Source organism: Squalius cephalus (assembly GCF_949319135.1).
Source record: "Squalius cephalus genome assembly, chromosome: 15".
Taxonomy (NCBI): Eukaryota; Metazoa; Chordata; class Actinopteri; order Cypriniformes; family Leuciscidae; genus Squalius; species Squalius cephalus.
This window is the reverse complement of record NC_137136.1, coordinates 1,368,477-1,390,493: the sequence shown is the minus strand read 5'-3', so window position 1 is coordinate 1,390,493 and position 22,017 is coordinate 1,368,477. Positions and strand designations below refer to the sequence as shown.

General features: G+C 37.0%; 1 long non-coding RNA gene across 2 annotated transcripts in view; it reads right to left on the bottom strand.

The window, feature by feature from the left end:
• The window catches only part of LOC307172237, a 185,452-nt gene that overhangs the window by 22,038 nt on the left and 141,397 nt on the right, over positions 1-22,017 (bottom strand). Inside the window, exon 1 of one of the 2 annotated variants that reach the window (XR_013823686.1) lies at positions 12,746-12,784. The exons of the other annotated variant lie outside the window; for it this stretch is intronic. This is a non-coding gene — a long non-coding RNA (uncharacterized lncRNA). Of the gene's footprint in view, positions 1-12,745; positions 12,785-22,017 lie in introns of those variants that run through there. 2 annotated transcript variants of the gene reach the window in all.

Genomic DNA, 22,017 nt, shown 5'->3' with positions numbered 1-22,017 from the left:
TGCATTAACTAAAACCTTATTGTACAGTTGCCTTTTTTTATAAATCAGTCGCATAATGTTAATATTATCACTCATATACAGTAAAGTTGGATAATAAATATATTCGATTGTATCCACAAGCAGGGCTGTATAGCAAATCTCAATTGCTTGATTGCTTATAGTGCTATGCATAAGTTTAGACACCCATGCTAAAGTTGACTAAAAAGAGGAATACAAAATCATCTTTTGGAAATTGAACTTAATGCCTTAATTTAAAAAATTAGGAAAAATCCAACCTTTAAGGACACCAATTTTCTTTGTGAATGAATAATGTATCGTAAATAAATAAATGTTCTTTCTTAAAATACAGGGTGCATAAGTTTGGACACCCCTATGTTAAATTCCCATAGAGGCAGGCAGATTTTTATTTTTAAAGGCCAGTTACTTCATGGATCCAGGATACTATGCATCCTGATAAAGTTCCCTTGGCCTTTGGAATTAAAATAGCCCCACATCATCACATAGCCTTCACCATACCTAGAGATTGGCATGGGGTACTTTCCATAAGATCATCTCTCAATGCAAATCAAGCTATTAGGCTAACTGAAATAAAACCATGCCAATCTCTAGGTATGGTGAAGGCTATGTGATGATGTGGGGCTATTTTAATTCCAGAGGCCAAGGGAACTTTATCAGGATGCATAGTATCCTGGATCCATGAAGTAACTGGCCTTTAAAAATAAAAATCTGCCTGCCTCTATGGGAATTTAACATAGGGGTGTCCAAACTTATGCACCCTGTATTTTAAGGAAGAACATTTATTTATTTACGATACATTATTCATTCACAAAGAAAATTGGTGTCCTTAAAGGTTGGATTTTTCCTAATTTTTTAAATTAAGGCATTAAGTTCAATTTCCAAAAGATGATTTTTTATTCCTCTTTTTAGCCAACTTTAGCATGGGTGTCTAAACTTATGCATAGCACTGTATATCGTCACAAAATGCAACTAAATACAACTATAATGCATGAAGATGTCACGATATTATAAACATTAACATCATGATTTTCTGTAAAGTAAAACTGTAAAGCATCTTTTCCCTTTCCTCCTCTGAGAAAATATGTTTGTTTTTCCATGACCACCAACAGCTGATCATCCATGAACACTGATTTGTTAAAATCAGTCACTGAACTGTCTGGCGTAATTCATGCTTTGATGTTAAATCTGAATAGCATCTATTGAACTTGTTGGTCTTTGTCATTTGTTTCTCAACCATCAACAGTTTAACACCATCTGCTATTTTTTTTTATCCAACCAACCTGCAGATAAAGAACTGTTAGACATGTTTTTTTTTTAATTGCGCTGGTGCAAGTCTCGCAGAAACAGCTGGACTCATCGTTTGAACACTTTATCGGGATTCTTGGCAAGCTGTAGAGTTTGGCTTCAGAATGAGGCATGAATAATTTTGCTGTCTGATTGCTGACGGCTTAAACAACTAGATGGAATGTAGCAATAAAAGGTATTGATTGAGTAATGCATCATTATTTTGGAGCCCACTTTGTGTCACCATTCACTTTTTAATGTGTATTATTTTCATGTTAGCTCAAAATTGTGGTGGGAAAGTGCACCATTTCTGTTTTGTTTTGAAAACTATAAATTAAGCATTTTATATATTGCCTACTATTTTTGTACACTCTAAAAAGAAGTTCATTACCACAACTTGAATAAATGCATGGCTGAGTAAAAAATTTAAATGCATCACTTTAGATAAACATTTTAAGCTGCAAACATTGAGTTCTGTTGACATAATGATGATCCTTGCATCAACTTAACATTGTGTTTTAACTGAAATTTATGTTAGTTATTTTTTTTTAAGTTGTAGTAATTTTCTAGTTAATCAATTTCTAGTTCCCAGCATGCTTTGCATGAGTGGAGAAGGATAATAGATTTTGAAATGAAGTGTTATTTTAAGCATTTTATGTTTGACATAAAATAGTTTGTTGAAGATTCTGTGGTTACCATTGCTGTCAGCAGGTTTCTAGAATGAAATGGCACAATTTAGCATGAATAAGCACATTGCTAGGATGTTTTAACATGTTGTTAACATTCTTTAGCACACTGCTAAAGTCTTTCCAGCATGATTTAACACTTCGCTAGCATGTTTTTATCATGAATTTGCACAATTCTAGCATGCTTTAGCACATTTCTAGCATGTTGCTAGCATGAATTAGCACATTGTTAGCATGTTTTAAAGTGTTAACATTCTTTAGCACATTGCTGCTGACATGTTTCCAGCATGATATAACACTTCGCTAGTATGTCTCTATCATGAATTAGCACAATTATAGCATGTTTTAATGTGCTGTTAGCATTCTTAAGCACATTGCTGCTAACATGTTTCCAGCATGATTTAACACTTCTCTAGCATGTTTATATCATGAATTAGCACAATTATATCATGCTTTAGTATATTTCTAGCACAAATTAGTACAAATTAGCACATTGTTAACATGTTTTAACATGTTAGCATCCTATAGCACATTTTTGCTAACATGTTTCCAGCATGATTAACACTTCGCTAGCATGTTTCAATCATGAATTAGCACATTTCTAGCATGTTGCTTATATGAATAAGCACATTGCTAGCATGATTTCTCACAATGCTACCATGCTTTAGCATGTTTTAACATGTTGCTAGCATGATTTAAATGTTGTTAGCAGTAGCGCGTATGGTTAGGTTGTGAGGGACTACGCAAAGGTTAATCACATGACTAATATGTCTTGCTTGTTCGTTAAATTTATGTTTGATAAGCTGCATTTAGCATATGTTATGCTAGCTGTTACGTTGAACTGAAATAGTGTATTTTGTTGGTTGAACAAATTCATTAGGTGTCATGCAAACTGTCAAGGCGTAATATGCTATGAAAAGCATTTCAAACGCAAGTATGCTACATTTTTCACACGCTTAAAGTTTATACCTTGGAATTGAAGATTGTTATTGTGGATTTAATCCAATCCTGTTAAACAATCAAACTTTTGACAGCCTGATCAAACAAGTCAAGCTGGTCTCATTTATCAGACTGGAAACACACATTCACACAGTCTTTGCTGTATTCGGTCAGGAAATCTGCGAACGATGCACAGTGTACAGTATATATGCTGAATCCTGCAGAAATCAGGGCAGGAGCTCCCCAGTGGCATGTTGTTGCTGCTGTTTATTATTTAATTTAATAATTATTATTTATGGAGTTATACACGCATGAATTGCATGTCAAACATCATCACTTATTAGCTAACGTTCAATGTGAAATTATAGGTTCATAAATAATTTATGGAATTATGTTGTGTAATTCAGATCAGTGTTATTTTAGTTATATTAAATGATATTTTGAATTAGCTTTTATTTTATTATTTTCTGTTTTCATATGAATTTTGGATTCATTCGAATTAATTTTATTAGTTTTTTTTTTTCAATTTCGCTATTTAGGTCTAACTTATTTTTATTTCAGTTTGAGTTAGTTTGAGTTAATGTTTTTGTGCTTCGATTTCAATTTTTTTCTGTTTAGTTTAAGTTTTTCAACTACTGTAAAACATTTCTACCTATTTCAACTTAACTTCAGTTACTGCTTTACCTTTTTTTTTTGTATAATCAACTTGGTTTTACAGATAATTTCAACAATTATCTTTAAAATGGTGTTGAATCTCATATAACATTAAAAAAGTTGAATCTCATATAACTTGTTAAAAAAAGTTGAATTTGTATAACTTTTTAAAAATAGAGTTTAATGTATAACTTATTAAAAATAGTTGAATCTTTTATAACTTAAAAAATAGTTGAATCTCATATAACTTAAAAAATAGTTGAATCTTGTGTAACTTATTAAAAAATAGTTGTATCTTTTATAACATTAAAAATAGATTTGAATCTCGTATAACTTAAAAAATAGTTGAATCTTGTATAACTTATTAAAAATAGAGTTGAATCTTGCGAAACTTATTAAAAAATAAAGTTGAATCTCATTTAGCAAAAATAGTTGAATCTCGTATAACATAAAAATATAGTTGAATCTTGTATAACTTGTTTAAAAAAAGATGTCTCGTATAACTTATTAAAAATAGTTGAATCTCATATAACTTATTAAAAATAGTTGAATCTCATAAAACTTATTAAAAATAGAGTTGAATCCTGCAAAACTTATTAAAAAATAAAGTTGAATCTCATATAACATAAAAATAGTTGAATCTCATATAACATAAAAAAGAGTTGAATCTTATATATCTTATAAAAATTAGATTTTTAGAGAAATATGATGATTTATTTTAAATGTATCTCATTTCTGAAGAAAATTATTTAAATCAGTCTGTTTCAGCATTCTGTTATAACTGGCCGTTGTAAAATCTCAAATCAATATATCATGACTATTTATTAGCTGATTTGGTAAGTTGCATGCATTAAGCAGGATAATGTACAGTCAGATGGCCTTTTCCGCAGAATAAACTCCTTGAGGATGATCCCAGACCCCGTCGTGAAGGTTTATCTCATGATAATGAAGTCTGACTGTACGTTCTCTTTCTTTAATCATGAATCGCTGCTTGCTTTGAATGCTCCAGATTCCCCAGGCCCTGGAGACGGGCATCGGCACACACATCAAGTCTTTCGAGTGTAAATGTGAAGTCGTTCCCACGCCGGGAGTCGGGATGCTCACTTTAAAGATGACACGTCTCAGTGATAATTGTGGGATCAAAGCTCAACAGAACTCACTCAGACAAGGAAATCTGAGAGCTGTGATAATGCGCTTTCAATTACTGCGGCACTTCATCTTGAGTTTATTTACTCGCCCGCGTGGATATTTGGCTCTCCGTTCCGGCAATCAAGGCAAAAGAAGCCAAAACAATTGCACATTGTTAATAATTATCAATTTGACGACCCAAAGCGACCCAAAAACAATGCAAATGACACACTTAATCACGCAAGATCATTTTGCATGCCACTTGGAGCTGATTTTTTCTCTTTATATAATCCTCCTTTTCTTAGTCAATTGGTGCTGGTCTGATCATGCAATATGACCCGAGTAAAATCCACAACAGACTCTTTTTGACTGACAGTATATATCTAAAGATTTTGGTTGTGATTGACAGCGTTGCGTGGTTGTTTTATGCACAGTCACTTCATTCCTCATTTAAATAATTCATATGCAGAATAAAGGGGCGGGGCCTGGTTGAGTTAGTTAGTAGTGTGTTAAACTGGTGGTTATGGTAAGGGGCGGGACATTTCCCAAACACACTCGAAGCGCTTGACCAATCACAACACACCGCTCCAGCCGACCAATCAGAGCACAGTGTGCTTTTCAGGAGGAGGAGCTTCATAGAGACAGGAACTAAACAGAGCGTTATCAGGGGGCCAATGTTTCGGAAAACATTGAAGTTTCCCTGGGCGCCGCCATTGATTAGCGGACCCCCACCTGCGGTTAGCAATCCATCGACTCCCATTCATTTTGGCGTCACTTTGACAGCGAATAACTGAGACTCCATTTATCCATTATTTATTTCTAAAGAAACACGAAAATGTATAAAAGGCTCCATTACCTTGTATCTTATGTTATGGCCCTGTAGAAGCAGTTTTTGTAAAAATAGGCTAACGATTGCGTCATAACCACGCGACTCTCTGTCGCACAGTAGAGAGATTACCGTATGGACAGGAGGAGAAGCTCGCGGGCGATCGGGGGGACGTGGAGGCAAAATGACAAAATAATTAATCAGAATACTTAGCAAAAGTGTCTCCTGCTCCAGCTCATGGACAGCTCCTACTCACACTCTCCGTCTCTGTGAGTTTCAGAAGGGAATGATTCAGATTTCTCTCGGTACAGCTACTAGAAGACAGACGGGTTGCTCACGTCACATCTACGTCGTCAAGCTCAGTGTGAGTCTGCACAGTCGCTCAGCCATCAGGAAGAAGAGCTTCTAATTGACTTCACTTTTCTCCGTTGAATCCAATGGGGTCGCTGTGTCCATTTCTTTTACTGTCTATGAGCGTTACTGACAGACTGAGACGAGAGGAGCCGCAACAATGGAGGAAAATAATCAACATTCAAGCATGAAAACCTGTTCTAGCAAAACCCAAAATCAAGACTAATAGGTCCCCTTTAAATGAAACCCTTGAGCCCTTATGCTAATGACTGCAATGCTTTGCCTGGAAAAGGAATAATATTAAGGTCTGCATGGCTGACCAAAGAGGGAAGTGTTCAAGTCTGTTTTCTCAACCTTGTTGCAAAATGATGTTTTCTACTAGATAAGGAAATGTGCATTCAGCTCTCAACATGTTCATTTTCACTATTATTATTATTATATTAATGTATCATTTAAATTTACATGCAAACTGATGACAAAGTAGAAAAAAAAGACATTTACTCTCTCATTTGTTTTTCCCATATTTTTGCAAGATTAGGGTTAGTTTGATGCCTGTGAAATGCATTTAATCATAATTTACATGTTTATTTATGCATTAATGTTTAGCGTAATGCATGCTGTAATTGGTTGTTTATCAGAAGGCTGTCGTGAGAGACGTCACGCTGCAGGACTGCTGAGCCAGACTCAAACTATTACATTGCAAAGCAATTAATCAGCTGTCGGTGAGCGTCACACTAAGACTGCCTTTGAAAAAAATGTTTTCTGTGTCCTGATATTAGATGGCGAAGTCAAGGCCCAGTGTGCACCTGGCTTAAATCAGAAGACATATTAACTCCAAGGCCAACAAACTCAGCGTTCCATAAGCATTAGAGATGAACAGCGTGAGAAAGGAGAGCTGGTCTGCATTGTCCCGGTAAACTGCTGACTCCATGCTGTCCTACATACACACTAAATGCTCCAGATTACTCCGTTATATTAAGTGTTTTCATTGACTCTGCAATGAAAAAGTTTCCCTTCTGCAGAGGTTTTTCTGCACTCACTCCAGTTACTATTGCGGTTGTTAAATAACAGGTCACATTAAGGGTGTGCGCTATCAGTATTGTATACATAATGGTATATGAGTATTATTAAATTGCAGTAATGCTTATATACACAGTACAATTCAAAAGTTTTTGAAGGCACCAAGGCTGCATTTATTTGATCAAAAATACAGTAAAAATTTTGCAATTTAAAATATCTGTTTTCTATGTGAATATATAGTAAAGTGTAATTTATTCCTGTGATCAAAGCTGAATGTTCAGCATCATTACTCCAGTCTTCAGTGTCACATGATCCTTCAGAAATCACTCTAATATGATGATCTGATGCTCAAGAAACATTTATGATTATTATCAATGTTGAAAACAGTTTCATATGTATGTGGAAACCATGATACATTTTATTTTTCAGGATCCTTTGATGAATAGAATGTTCAAAAGAAAAGCATTTATTTGAAATAGAATCTTTTGTAACAGTATAAATGTCTTTACTGTCACTTTTAAACAGATTAATGCATACTTGATTAATACAATTATTAATTTCTTTCAAAAAATATCTTGTAGACACCCCATAATATATACTTACTTACATATTGTATTTTGTAATTAAATGTTTTTTTTATTTTTTTTTATTACTTAACCATCATGCATATTTTTGGATAATCCAGTGAATTAAATATTTGACAAATGAAATCTCAGGTTCAGTCGGACATCAGACTGCTAAAACAGCTTAAAATACTTCAAAACAAGAGAAAGTGGGTAACAGTTTACTTAAAGCCTTTACATATAAAGCATTATAAAAGTATTTAATGTATTATGCCTTGTAATGCACATTATGAATAATTGTAACCACAGTTATAATATCATATTCACTGAACACACCTTTAATGCATTAAAACACCAACAAACAAACAGTTTCAGATATAACAAGCAATCTAAAAATAATCAATTTTAATATATATATATATATATATATATATATACTGTATACAGTACTGTGCAAAAGTCTTAGGCATGTTAATATCCCCCCCCCCCCCCCAAAAAAATGGTTTTAAGTCAGTAATTTATATCTTTTGCTGTAGTGTGTCAGTAGGAAATATCAGTTTACATTTCCAAACATTCTTTTTGCCATTAATTGTAATAATCCAGTGAGATTTGTGTCTGCACAAGGAGTCTGACAACAGCCGGTGTGATCTGATCTCACCATCATTAACATGCCTAAGACTTTTGCACAGTACTATATATATATAATGTACATAATGAATACCTTTATAATGCATAAGGACTTGAAGTGAAGTGTTACCAAAAATGGTGAATTCTGTGATTGGATGAGCATAATTTGAATTAGCTGATAAACGTAAATGAACATGATTGTAAATCTATTTTAATTTCTCTAATATGGATCCACACATAAATTCTACGTTATCTTGACCCCTTTGGCACATACTCTCATTTTTCCATCTATAAACCACTTAAAGCAGGCCTTTCCACTGATATCTGCACAATTGTTTATATATATATATATATATATATATATATATATATATATATATATATATATATATATATATATATATATAGCACTGTAAAGCAAATCTAAATGAAGGGACATTTAATTACAGGAAAAGTCAGTGGAACTATACATGCTGTTTCCATGAGAATGAAGGTCTGCACATTAATTCATTAACTGGTGAACCTTATAAAAGCAAAGCTTTGCAGCATGTGTCCTCAGGCTGTCATTGGCTGGCAGGTCATTGTGTCGGGACAGATAATGGCGTCTTCACCTGTCAAGACTGAATCTGTAAATGCACACAGACTGCAGGCTTTTCTACCAAACTAATGGTGCATTTTGTCCCGTCGGCATGATGGGAAGTAAACCAAGCTCTTGTTTGCAGGTTGTGCTCGCTGTGAGCCTGTCTATAGTTGTTAGTGCTGATTGCAAGGGGATTGTGGGATTATTCCCTTCCCCTGATTTAAAAAAAAATCTAAATGTTATTGAGTGGTTTTTTAACCTGACATTTTGCTAACAGAGTGAGAGCCCGCTGTGCACCGCAGAGTCTTCTTAGTCCCACTTAACCAGGCTTTTGACAAACCTGCTGCTTATTTGGCCAACCTTTACAAAACCCTCGGTTACACTTTATCTTGATAGTCTTTAGACATATTAACCATATGTAACTTTACCCCTACATGTGAACTAACTCTCATTAGAGTATTAGTAGACTGTTACTTATAGTCAGTAGAATGTCTAAAGTGGACTAAAGAAATAGTGTTACTTAATAACTCTGGCAGTACCATGGTACAGTGATGGTAATACTATGGTGCTTTGAAATATACTATGTTTTTTGCATGGCACTTTATGGTAAATGCAAAAAGTGGTACCTAACTTTTGTATAGAATTATTGAATATTTCGTAGTTGCATATTTCAGTATGCTATTGATCATCTTTCATGATTGTTTATCATTATGTGCAACAAACTTCCATTACTGCTATAAAACAGGTTGCATTGCTTCTAGTTCAGGCGTTTTGTATGTGCTTCATTTAAGGCCCACTGAAGTGCCTTGGAACGCACAGCTTTGTTTTTAATTTCCACTGAAACTGGAAGTAAAGGCGGGACATTGAATGGACATTGAATATTCAGAACCTTAAGGCTAACATATTCATAGTAGAAGTTAAAAAACTTAAATTTTGATTTCAGGGGGCTTTTAAAGTAGGGATGAAACAATAGTCCTTTCTTCCCTTTTGTAGTGAAATGGCTTCTGGAACAAGAACAAATGTGGGCGGGGCTTGATTTTGCCTGAGGGGAATTGATTGGATGGTTGTGGTTTGCTATTGGTGGATCTCATGTGAGTGACAGGTTATAGCCCCGCCCTCGTCATCAGAGAAGACATGTCGCTGAAGTTATTCTGATTCAGGATTACCAGGAACATGAATCTTATCACAATAATGATGTGCACCAATAAATCATTTGGAATAAACACTGATTTATTTAATTTAGATTTGCCTATGTGCTCGACTGGCCCTTGCCTCATTGTAATCTTGTAAGTGAATCCTTGCAAGTATTTGCTATTGATTTGTAATCTGTAATGCAAGGTGTGTGTGTGTTTCTGTGTTTCTAAGGCAATTGTAAAGAGTATGCTTGATGATTTTGCACATTCTTCATAAATAAAACAACCACCATCAGTGGCCAATTTACCAATCCACAAACTGACACACACATTTCACCAGCTAACACACACATTCTACCCTCCTTCTCTCTGCTTTCAGAGGCAGAAGTCTCCAAACTCCTCCTTTCCAATCACCCTACCACCTGTCCGCTTGATCCTATTCCCACTAACCTACTTCAAGCCATTTCATCCTCGGTTGTACCCACACTCACACACATCATAAACACCTCTCTTCACACTGGTAGCTTTCCCACAGCATTGAAGCAGGCTCGGGTAACCCCACTGCTTAAGAAACCCACTCTAAATTACAGACCGGTATCCCTTTCTCCATTCATCGCGAAAACTCTTGAATGAGTTGTTTTCAACCAGATCTCTTCCTTCTTTACACAGAACAACCTCCTGGACAACTATCAGTCTGGTTTCAAAAGCGGACACTCAACTGAGACTGCCCTGCTCTCAGTAATTGAAGCTCTGAGACTGGCAAGGGCAGCCTCCAAATCCTCAGTTCTCATCCTGTAGGATCTCTCTGCTGCCTTCAACACAGTTAACCTCCAGTTCCTCCTGTTAATCCTAAAGATGAAGGGCATCTCGGGGACAACACTCCAATAGTTCAAGTCTTACCTCTCAGGCACGTCCTTTAGGGTATCATGGAGGGGTGTGGTGTCTAAGACCCAACATCTAGCTACTGGAGTGCCTCAGGGCTCAGTGCTGGGACCGCTTCTCTTCTCCATCTACATGAGATCACTAGGATCTGTGATTCAGAAACATGGCGTTTCCTATCACTGCTACGCTGATGACACACAACTCTACCTCTCTTTCCAGCCTGACGATCCAACGGTTGCTGCTCGCATCTCAGCCTTACAGACATTTCTGGCTGGATGAAGGATAACCACCTTCAACTAAACCTTGCGAAGACTGAGCTACTCGTGGTCCCGGCCAACCCAACACTTCACCACAACTTCACCATTCAGCTTGGCTCGTCATCCATAACTCCATCAAGGTCAGCCAGGAACCTTGGAGTTGTGACTGATGATCGATTGAACTTCACAGAGCACATTGCTAGAACTGCCCGGTCATGTATATTTGCCTTGTACAACATTAGGAGGATCAGGCCCTTCCTATCAGAGCTACACAACTCCTTGTCCAAGCGCTTGTTCTATCTAGACTGGACTGTTGTAATGCTCTCCTGGCTGGTCTTCCAGCTTGCATGGTCAAACCTCTGCACCTGATCTTTAGCGAGCCGAAGAGAGCACACGTCACTCCTCTCCTCACCAAATTGCACTGGTTGCCAGTTGCCGCTCGCATCAAATTCAAGTCACTGATGTTTGCCTACAGAACAACCACTGGCTCTGCTCCCTTTTATATACAGTAAACTAAAAAAAAATGACATGTGCTGCGTTAGATTAAACTGAGAAGGGTTATAGCACTTGCATATTGTTGTCCTACTTTTAGTTTAACTGCTTATATTGCACTTATATCCAAGTCGCTTTGGATGAAAGCATCTGCTAAATGAATAAATATAAATGTAAATGTAAGAGTCTCTTCTGCTTGCCAAGGGTGCATTTGTGTTTCAAAAATACAGTAAAAATTGTGAAATATTATTCCAATGTAAAACAGCTGTTTTCTATGTGAATTTTCAGCATCATTACTGCAGTCTTCAGTGTCACATGATCCTTCAGAAATCACTCTAATATGAGGATTTCTTTAGCCAACTATGTCTTTACTGTCACTTTTGATCAATTTAATGCATCCTTGTCTTACTTAGAAGTAACAAATATCTTTTACAGTAGTCTATATATTTAAATGTGTAACTTATACGTCACCTTAAAATAAACTGTTACCAACAGAAAACAAGCAATATTGTATCTGTGTATCCATCTGTCAATCCCGGAACACTGGCTTTAGTCTTAAGTAAGTGTGGCGTAAAAAAGGGCAGTTTAAGTGCAGGATTTGCTCCGACACCCACCCTGACTCGCGAGAGCGAGACCTGCATTTTGTCACTCAAACCGTGTTCAATCTCAGCAGGAGCATCTTCTCGTGCTGCAGCTGTACAGTAATTGTAGAGTTGAAGGCCGGTTGACTGTGTGTGTGTGTGTGTGTGTGTGTGTGTGTGTGTGTGTGTGAGAATAGACACTGTTGCTATGGCTGCCACAGAGCTGCTGAATGCAAGTCTGACGCCGGTGGTCGTGCGAGATTCGCTCGGAGAGAGAGAGAGAGAGAGAGAGAGAGAGAGAGAGAGAGAGAGAGAGAGAGAGAGAGAGAGAGAGAGAGAGAGAGAGAGAGAGAGAGAGAGAGAGAGAGAGAGAGAGAGAGAGAGAGAGAGAGAGAGAGAGAGACTGCACAAACTATGATGACATTAGAGAGACATTTTATACAAAATTTGAAATACTTTGCCCTAACTTCGTAAAATTAAACAATAAAACACAACTTCAACATTTGTTAGGCGAAAAAAAGCAGCAGGATACATTGATGCCTGTCACAAAAAGAGGGAGGAACCGACTAATCAGTGATGAGCTCACACACACACACTCGCACGCAAACACTCACAAACACTCATACACACACACACACACACACACACACACACACACACACACACACACACACACACACACACACACACACACACACACACACACACACACACACACACACACACTCCAACACACACACACACACACACACACACACACACAAACACACACTCACACTCTCTCTCACACACTCACACACACACCAACACATACACACACACACACACACTGAATTCTAATTTGTTTATAGAATTCTATAAACAATTAGGACAACAGGACAGCAATCTGCTAAATGAATAAATGTATAATATGAATAAATGTAATAAATGTAAAATGTAATAATAAATGTAAATGAATAAATGTAAATGTAAATTGTTTATAGAATTCTGAAATGTTGATTAATTGTTCTAGGCTAATTACCTTTTTTTTATACATTTTTTATGCATGAGTACATGTATAATGATTGGAAATGCTTTGGCAATACATTGAAACAATTGTCATGCCAATAAAGCAAAAATTGAATTGAATTGAATTGAATTGAATTGAATTGAATTGAATTGAATTGAATTGAGAGTGTGAAAATCTCATCCGTCTCCGAGTTCTCCGAGCCCCGTGCGCCCCGGTCCCGTGTGTTAAGGGTCTCCATGAGGAGTAATGTGATTGTGCCGCCACAGATTTGAGAAGAGCCGGTGGTCACGGTCTCTGCTCCATCACAGATAGAGTGTGTGTGTGAGTGTGTGTGTGAGTCTGCTCCATCACAGTGTGTGTGAGTGTGTGTGTGTCTGCTCCATCACGGCTCAGCAGAGGACAGGCCTGCTGTTATTCCGTTAGATTTGAGCTGCGCCAGAGGCTATGTCTACATTAATCCGGATACATTTGAAAGGAGAGATTCGCATTTTTGTTGTTTACACGGAGACCGTTTTCAAAAACTTGCACTTTGAAACCCATTTTCAAAAGTTTGCGTTTTCAGGCACCCAAAATGCCGTTGTCATGTTAATTAACGGCCAAAACGGTGCATTGAAAACGATGTCGTGTAAACACTACTACGCTTTCGTTTGAAAGCGCATCTTTTTCTCTCCGTTTTGGCTTTCTGTCCACACTGAGGGCACGTTTGAAAACTTCATTTTCGTTTAAAAACGCTCGTTTCAGTGTGGATGCTAAACTTTTGGAAAATGCTAAATTCACCTTTACTGCGCATGCGTTTAACCTCACAAAAGCTCACTGAGATGATACAGACGGAAAGATAAATAATAAAGTTATCGTGCAATTCTTCTGACAGGATAATTCTATTTAGCAGAATATCTCAGCATTCACTGATCGTCCAGGTTTCACTCACTCACCATCATATATTTGGTCTAAAACGCAACGGCTCTCATGTTTTACCGCAGGACAGCAAATCTGAGTACATGTTCTGGCATCTTTACAGGACTGTGATATGAAGAGTGTGTGAAGTAACATATTTTAGCAATAGTGTGAAAGTGAACAGCTCATAACAGGCACAATACCGCTATAAACATGAATATCTATTAGTACAATATGAGTCACGTGACTAAACTTACGTCATCATTTTTAAATACCTCAGTTTTCCCAGTCCACACTACAGCGTGAAAACAGCGTTTTCAAATGTATCCACTTTGGAGAGCGTTTTCAAAAGCTCTGTTTTCATTAATAAAAACACGTCTATGTGTGGACGGAAGGCCAATACCGAGAGAAAAAGATGCGTTTTCAAACGAAAACTTATTAGTGTGGACAAGGAGTCATCAGTGCAACTAAATACCACAGTATTACTGTTCCTGGGACATGATTGGAACACCATGGGATTCTTTGAAGTACACAAAAAATATACTGTGATGCTACAGTTAGTTACATTTTATTTTAAGATGTCATTGTTACAGTGTATTTATATATTTAAGTACTGAGTAATTATAATTTCATACAGTACATGTATGTACTTACTATAGGGTTAGGGGTTACTTGCATGTAATTATGCATCATTTACTGTTATTACTATGGTAAGTACATGTAACATATGTAAGGACACTGTAAAATAAAGTGTTACCATACATTTATACTGTAAATACCATGGTAGAAGAATTTCAGTGCATCCTATCTATATTTCATATCTAATACCATCACTGTGTAGCGCGGCCACATAAGGGATGAATATTTATATTGCAGTGAATTATTAATCTTATAAGACAGCAGCTATTTTATAATTATTCTACCTGTGTTTATTGCCCGGACATGTGTAAACCAAACACTCACCCTAACCCTATAGTAAGTACATGTAGTTAATTATTATTATTTAGTACTTAAATGTATAATTACACTGTAACAATGACCTTAAAATAAAGGGTTACACTATTTAAAGGTGTCATTGTTACAGTGTAATTATATATTTAAGTACTGAGTAATATTAAACTACATGTACTTACTATAGGGTTAGGGTAGGATTAGGGTTTGGTTGAGGGTTAGTTGCATGTAATTATGCATCATTTACTGTTATTACTATGGTAAGTACATGTAACATATGTAACAAGGACACTGTAAAATAAAGTGTTCCTGTATTCCGATTTATAGAGTATACACTCCTATATTAGGAGTCTCAACCAATATTTTCCTCTCTCCGTGTCGACGGATTCCTCCTGTCTTTTTATTCCCAGTGTATAGAAGTAAGAAAAGGCAGGGTTATTGTGTTCTTTGTGCTTTGGCACCTCTTGGCACTCTCGTTCTGAATGCCCTGCCCAAGGGTACAAAAGCCTGTCCACTATCTAGGGATTGAATTGGCTTTCTGCCACTCTCCTCCATCACCACCTGGGAAGATCTGTGAGGAATCCTGGAGCTTCTGCGGAAAATTGATTGAACTACATTGTGATTCATTTCGCCCACCTAAATTACCGACTGGCTCCCTTGTTTCCATAATTAATATGCAGTGCGGGCTTTAATCTAATGTTGTTATTTATCTTGAAGCTCCTTTAGTAAAATTATTAGCCCACTGATTTACTTTATGCCACGGAATAGATCATTCGATTATACCTGTTATTTTCACATCCATCCTGCCATGCGGAAACACACAATAGTGTTGAACGTATTAATGGCGCTCGTATATAATATACTCATAAAAGATATTAGAGATGCTTTCTGTGCAAGCAAGGGCTTTTTTTCACCCGGGAAACAGTGAGAATGAGTTCAGATGAGAAAACTACAGTATAAGTAACTACATGTTAACTATCAGTTATTAGAGTATTAGTCGACTGTCTGCTTAATAACACTTTATTTTGATGCTCCTCAACAGATATTCGAGCCCGTTCTCATCTCAGGGCGTCATATAGCACGCAGTGTGTTTATCGTCCAATGTTTACGCGAAAATGAGTTTTACGTCCATCTGATACGCAGTTTTCGCGTGCATTTGATACGCACTTTATTGCGTGTAATACACACGCACCCCACACCACTAATCCTACCCAAACGTATAATACACACGCACCCCACACCACTACTAAACTTACCCTAACCAACCCATGCGTATCCTATGCACGTAAAAACAAATTTTTGCGTATACATTGCACGATAAACACACTGCGTGCTATAGAGACGCGGACGTAAAAACTAATTTTCGCGTAAACTTTGGGCGATAAACACACTGCGTGCTATATGACGCCCTGAGATGAGAACGTGTTGGATATTCTACTGACTATAAGTAACTTTACAACTATGTCAACTTATAACCTGAACTCTAACCTACAGTCTACTAATACTCTAATGAGAGTTAGTTCCCATGTAGTAGCAAAGTTACTTATAGTTATTAAGATGAGTCTGAAGAAAAATAAGAAAGAGAAACAAAATAAGAAACATTAGATCAAATATCAAAACCCTGCTTTGGCATCTTCAAACAAGAATTTAATTTGTACTTAAGTAAAATTTCCATGTCTGAAGAAAGCTATAAAAGCATCTAGAATTTGTGTCATGTTTAATATTCCTTCATAATATGCTTTTATTCATTTTTGTGCCCACTTTGTTTTGTTTTTTTGTTTTTTTTTCTTCTTTCTTTGACATCTTTTTACAAATAATTTTCAATATAGGCTTCTTTATATTATTTTTCTTGTTGACTATTGAACTATAACTTGTTTATTGTCTGAAAATTTGTCTGTTTTTGTATCTTATGTTTGTTAAAATTGGCAACAACAACAACAACAACAAAAAAATAGATCAAATACCATGCAAATCAAAAGTACCAGTATTTTAAAGGAGCCCGGTGTCTTTCTTGCCTCTCTTGCGCTGGTTGCTGCTCTTCTGCTCACTGTGATTGGCTCATGATCATTGATATGATTCATCACTATGATTGGCTGATTACCCTGCAATTGCAATAATGTCTGCCTCTTGTGCTCATGAATGTTTGCAGATTGGCTCAAATCTGTGGAAATGGACGGGCTAATTACAGTATATTTAAACAACTCTCCCGCTCAGAGACTTCCATTCATGTATTAATTTAAAATCAACTTCAAATGAAATGCCATTTTTGAGTGAAATCTATTTTCCCAGTGCAGAGCAGTAGACAGACACTCACACTGAAGAGACAGCTTCTCCTGGACTGCAGGTCCGTCACAGTAGATGCCCACACAGGTGAATTACAGTTGTCCAGCTGATACCGCTAATGCCAGCGGCTCAGAGGAGGCAGAGCCAGAGCTTAATTACCTTTAGTACGTGTTTCACAGGCTTTACGAATTTCACGGGCTTCATGAGTTTCACATGTTTCATGAGTTTCACGGGCTTCACAGGCTTCACAGGCTCCTGAGACTCTAACACGACTGCAACACCAGTGGCCATCCGTTTGCATCAGGGATTGTAAGGAATGTAAGGACACATCCATCCATCCATCCATCCATCCATCCATCCATCCATCCATCCATCCATCCATCCATCCATCCATCCATCCATCCATCCATCCATCCATCCATCCCTATTGTTTTGTCCATCCATGGCTGCGTCTCTTAGTGCACTACGAAGACTCTTAAGGTATAACTTAACTAAAGGTATACCATTTCTAGGCGTGTTCCCCGAACCATACCTTAGGAAGCTGCTTAAAGGGAAATCGACTATTTTTGACTGTCGAAATGCCGGCGGACACAGCTACAGTGAGTTGTTCAAAATCTTTCTTTTTAGTAAACTCTGTGTACACAAACAATGTTCTCAATGCTGGAGTTCATGTGTAGAGCCCCTGGTGATACTTCCAGCACAGTTTCATGTTGTGTCGAGCCTCCTTAGTGTTTTAAAAATAGTGATTTTTGATGCTATCATAGTCGTGCCTCAAGCACTCCCATTCAAAAAGCAATTTAACCTAAAACGAAAATACGGTCAAACTTAAAAGTGGCGTTTCCATTGTAATTATGCTTTTAAAACAAAGTCTGCCTCATGTAGATTAACAAAAAGAGCCTAGGTTGCATTTTTAGGCCAGAGTTACGCTTTAAGATATACCTTATTACGTGTGACGTTACCGGGTGCTGTCCGTGGCGATGTTGCTGAATCTGCTGATATCGATGGCTCGAGAATCAACTATATGGCTCGAGAATCAACTATTCTCTTGTCCAGGCGCTGTTTCACTGGGTTATGTGATAACTGATCCAGAACGCCGCAGCTAGAGTGGTCTTTAACGAGCCGAAAAGGGCACATGTCACTCCTCACAAAATTGCACTGGTTGCCAGTTGCCGCTCGCATCAAATTCAAGTCACTGACGTTTGCCTACAGAATAACCACTGGCTCTGCCCCCTTTTACTTTAAGTCTTTACTTCAGACTTACGTGCCATCCAGGAACTTGCGCTCTGCAAGTGAACGACGTCTTGTGGTGCCATCTCAAAGAGGCACAAAATCTCTTTCTTGGACCTTCACCATGTCTGTTCCCCGCTGGAGGAATGATCTGCCTAACTCAACCAGAGCGGCTGAGTCCATAGCCACTTTCAAGAAACCGCTGAAGACGCTTCTTTTTCGACAGCACTTGATCCAGTAATACTAACACTTTCTCTACTACTCTATTCTATTCTGTTCTATAACCAAAAAAAAAAAAAAAAAGAAAGAAATCTGCGTTAGATTAAACTGAGAAGGGTCATAGCACTTGCATATTGTTGTCCTACTGTTAGTTTAACTGCTTCTATTGTTCTCATTTGTAAGTCACTTTGGATAAAAGCGTCTGCAAAATGAATAAATGTTAATAAATGTAAATGTGAGAAAGCGGTGTTCTTTATAAAAGAAGCACTTCAGAAATAGTTGAAATTGCATTTATTAGGACTCATGGGATATTATAAAAAAAAAATCCAAGCTATAATTGCCTATAATAGCCTTGCCTACATATTTTTTAAATTGTATCATATATTGCTGCCATAATAACCATTTCAAATGTTTACATGCTTTCTTCTCTTTCCCATTTTTGTTCGCTGAGGTGGAGCTGTGATGAAATATTGTTCTTGTAAACACTTTCCAGCATTTCAGTAATAAAAGTGTTTTTTTTTCTTACATACGTATCTTACGTACGGTGCTCGGCAGTGATCAAAAAAAGGATTTAAACAGTGGATTTTGAATCTCTTCTTGTAAACTCAGAGATGTGGATTCAGACGCAGTTAAATCACCACACGACCTGTTTGTCAAAATACAGGAGGTACTAATTTTGCCAGGGATTTGTACGCGGGTTGGGTGAGAAAAAACACTGATATTATGGATTCGGACGACACTAAAATCACAGACTTACCCTTTAAATGTTTAAAATACCATACGAGCCCATGACAAACATTAGTGTCTGAATAGGCCTAGGACTTAGCTGACAGTAGACTATGCTTTCACTGGCCTTAGCACGCTTTAATTAAGTAAATAATAAAGAACACTGTCTGGGTGTATTAAAACTTCAGAATTATATTCGTGTAGACCTGCAACAGTGATAAGGTAAAGCTAAGAGTGGTCCAGACCAAGCTTCCGAATGTATGACTTACAGAAGATATACTTAACTAAGAACGTTTCGGGAAACTCGTATTAACAATAAGGTACAGCTTAAGGTGTAACTTAGGAACGACGTAGCATTAAGAAGGTTTCGGGAAACGTAGCCCAGACCTCCATCCATTCATCCTAATTTAAAGGTGCACTCAGTATTTTTCCCAGAGTTCTGGTATATTGATGGGGATTGCTGAGATAAATGTTGTCATATTTGTCTGGTCATGTGATCACAACCTGTCAGTGTCCATGCATGAGATGAACACACTGGCCACTGCATCTCATGTACATGAACACATTCTCAAAATGACTATTCTTAAACATTTTTAATATGGGAAAATGTACTGAATGCATCTTTAATTGTGCGGAAGAGTAAAAAGTTGGGTCTGCTTTTCTGAATGAGAAGCGAGAGGCCATTCTTTACTCTCATTTCTATGTGTGGATGCATTGAATGGAAGCTATTTGTGTGGCCGATGCATCTGTATATGGACTGATATGGAGGAAATCAGGGAGGTCAGACTGTAATTACTGCAGGACCGATGGACCACAGTGTGTGTGACACACTCCTCTGTGTGTGAGAGGTCTGGAGATTCGCTGATGTGAACTGAGAGCTGCTGCGGGACTGATTGAGACTGCTAGCACAGGCTGACATGGACCGGGCTTCGTTCCTGCAGATGAAACTCAACAGGTGAAGAGCCAATCAATCGATGGGTTAGATGACTTTCTGCTGAAGACTCGACCTATGGATCGTGTAGCTATTCAAGTAGCTAAACAATCAGCTGGAAACACCAGGGCTGAATCCAAAATTGCCCCCTACACCCTCAAATAGGGCATTATTTAAGGGGACAGCCATTTGTAGTGGTGTCCGAAACCATAGTGGGTGCACTCATTCAATCCCACAATGCACCGCAATAACAAGTGTACAACCGATGTACGCTCAAGGGCTGTCCAAACTCGCACACTAGTTTTCATTCACTAAAGTGAACAGTATTAGTGGACTAACGTAGGGAATAGTGAATGAGGGTTTAGGGGGCGACTTGAGGATTGCTTATTTTGAACACTGCAACATCACTGAACAGAGACAGGCAAAAACCGTGACTCTTTTTATTATTAATATGATATAATATTAGTGAGTGTTAATAGTAATTATTAACACTTTATTAAAGCCTTGATGTATAATGCATTATATTTGTTCATAAGTAATTGTAACCAAAGTTAAAATGCAATAAAATATTTGCATTTTCCTTGTTTCATCTGAAATTGGTTGTTTGTCATGAGTTTTAGTGCATTGAACTTTCTAAAGGTGTAACGATTAATAGATAATATTATAACTGTGGTGACAGGTATTCATGAGATCATCATAAGGTGCATTACAAGGCATAATTAACATACTTTTATAATGCATTTTATAAAATGGCTTTAAGTGTTACCGTTATTATTATTGTGCACATGTTATTAAAACATATAATTAAATATTTAAATGCATAATATCATTTTTGTAATTGAGTAATTCATCATACTCGAAAACCCTATACATGGCGATACTTGACTGTTGTGTTTAACATGAAAATAATTATTGCTGTTATTATTATTAATTGAACTATTAAATGGCTCTTTAAAATAATTTGACTTATATTATTGACAATTAATAATAAGTAAGAATGCATTCTTAGTATTAGTGTTTTATTGGATATTTAAATGCAAAAACATTATAATTTTCTAATTTTGTAGTTCATCATGCTTGTACCCCTTTGGTAATGCGTGTACTGCGGTATTTAATAAGTAAACAGATGTGCTCTGGTTAATTTACAGTAGTGTCTGTTCTGTTCTGTTGTTATGGTGTGTAATGGCTGATGGGTAAATTTCCCTGTGATGGATGCAGGGGTGCCGCCAGAAATTCTGGGCCCTATGGAAACCAAAATTTCTGGACCCCCTACATTTTTTACAGATAAAATTTAACCCAATAAACATGCCCTGTATACTTTAAAAAAGATACTTAGTTAGCACATTGCGTAGTTAAAATGTCTAAAGATGAGTACAAAGCCTACAAAAACAAGAAAATGTTTTTTTTGTATAAGTCAAACACACACGTAATAACCATATTATTTCTATTGGCCTATTTAGTTTTCATAATATAAAATATTAAAATATCTATTTTGTAAACTCCTTATAGCCAATGGTTACTACAGACACATGTTTTATTCAGTTTTTTATATTATTTTTTTCTGGGGCATTTTATTCATATTAAGAACTTCAAGTTTGACAAAATCGTAGCAGCAGCACTGTCACTTCACAACACACACGTGTTGAGAGGCTTCAATCTTCGTGAAGTTTCGCGCTCAGGCTCACCTTGTTCGGCTGAAGGTCCTTGCACACTGAATCCAAAATTTTCGCATGCGTCTTTTCGTATCCGTCATTCT